Below are 2448 nucleotides of genomic sequence, written 5' to 3'. Positions count from 1 at the left end.
TATATATATATATATATATATATATTATCTTAATTTTGTAATCATTTCCTGTGCTGTTGATCTTTGTCTAGTGTGTAGATATCTGTTAGTGATATATATTTAAATTTTTTTTTTTAAATTAAGAACAATCTCAAAGCAAAAAAAATATTTTACTCTTGAAGAGGTTTGTTTCGACAAAATGGTCTGGCCATTCTTCTTGTTTCTTTATGCATCTTGGCTGTACATTCTTGTAGGATTTGAAATTCTTGTATAGTTGTAATATAGCTGGCAACGGTATTGTACAGACTACTGGGTGCTATGTTTGTATCATGAAGTCTTAATTTTGATATCATTGTACAGTTTCTGCCATATATTTGTTGTCCGAACATTTCAGTAATCCATGTCTTCTGTCGGTGGTGTAATGTTTATATATATATATATATATATATATATGTATATATATATATACATATATATAGTTGTATGGGCTGTAGTGGCTATATTGGTTACCTACATCTACTGATATTTCCTGCTTTTGATCTGTAATTAATCTTGACAAATCTATTTCTATTTTCTCTTCCCTGTTTTTTTTTGTTTTTTTTAAAAAATTTTTCCTCTCTATCAAAAAAAAAAAACTGCCACAAATATTCCTGTGCAGAGATGTGAAGTGTGAACGTATGTGAAGCTTGTAAAGCCATCAAGCTAAATACCTCTTAATCCTGGTTTAAGTTTTATACGTGTGTTTGTGTGTAGATGTAAGTACATGTACCTACATATATGTATGCATGTTATATGTATGCTTGTGTATATGTACGTTCGTGTATGTACGCATGTGTATATGTGCTAACGTATGTGCACACGTGTACATGCATATGTCTGCATGTTTATGTGTGTGTACTCCCATGTATGTGTATGTAGGTATATATATATATATATTTATTTACATATATATATATATATATATATGTACTCCCATGCATGTGTATGTAAGTATATATATATGTATGTAGGAATACATATATATAGGTATAGATATGTATATGCATGTAGGTATATGTGTGTGTATGCATGTATGTAGATATGTATGTATATATATAATCAGATTGTACATGTTATTTTTTAGCCTTTTGATGGGAGACCTTCAACACCGTAACCCCCCCCAGCCCTCTTTATAAATAGTTTATTGTACATTTATTCTGTTTCATGCTAAAAGAATGCATTCTTTGTAATTACTCTGTAAATAAGAAATAAAAAAAACAAAACTGACTGTTTCAGCAACTATTTAACAATCCCCTATTTCTGTCACATGACTGATCGGTGAACAAGGAGAGGGAGTGACATACTTCTCTAGTTGACCTCAGACACTAACCACCCTCGCTCACTCTTTCTCTCTCTCTCTCTCCATCCCGTTAGAACTTTCATACATATATCTCGGAATCCTTTTTGTAGAATGCTGTAAATCTGTATAAAAAAAATTAAAAAAACCATCACAATAATCTGACTCTGTCACCCTGTGTAATATATCTGTATACTATGTATATTTAAAGAAAAACCAACAGGCAACCAATGCGTTGCCCATGATCCCATATCAGTTCTGGATATAAGAACTAATTTTTTTTTTTTAAATCTCTTTAAATTTAAAGACAAAATACCAAACCTTGTGTAGATATATAAATAGACAGTTTTTGATCTTTATTTTTGGTTCAATAACTTTGTATATAGAATGATTAAAAAAGAAAGAAAAAAAAGTCCATACACATTAACTTTCTGCCACACATGCTGGTTACGTGCTGTCTGGATTAAAAGGGCGATATATCATGTTACATCATCTCCATCATTACTTATGTCAGTTTGACCTGAAGGTAACATTCCTATGTATAAAACAAAACAAAGGTGTAGATGTCTGTGAGTGAGTGAGTGGATGGATGGTTGGATGTCTGGCTGGGCGAGTGGGATGACAATTTTAAGTGTAGCTGTGATCCTGGTTTTCCTTTTTAGCCATAACATTTCTGTTCATTTTTGAAACTAGTTTTAAAATTCTTCTCCTTATTTTGGGAGTTGATTGAAGATCTCGAAATAACAAAAACTTTATTCAATTGAATACCAAATGCTGTATGTTATTTTATGTATTTTTTTTTCTTTATTTTTTTTTACTCAAGTGTAGGTTCTGATACTATATATGTATTTATATATATGCATATATTTGCATATGTATTTATGTGCATGCATATGCGTGCGTAGATGTGTATATGCTTGTGTATTTGCATATACTTATGTATACATACATGTATATGCATGTGTATGTGTGTATATATGCATGTGTATGTGTGTATATATGCATGTGTATGTGTGTATATATGCATGTGTATGTGTGTATATATGCACATGTACATGTGTATATGCATATATATACATGTGTAAATGCATGTATATATATATATATATATATATATATATATATATATATAC

The sequence above is a fragment of the Octopus bimaculoides genome, chromosome 23 (genome assembly GCF_001194135.2).
Source record: "Octopus bimaculoides isolate UCB-OBI-ISO-001 chromosome 23, ASM119413v2, whole genome shotgun sequence".
Lineage (NCBI taxonomy): Eukaryota > Metazoa > Mollusca > Cephalopoda > Octopoda > Octopodidae > Octopus > Octopus bimaculoides.
Note: the sequence above shows the minus strand (reverse complement) of the source record.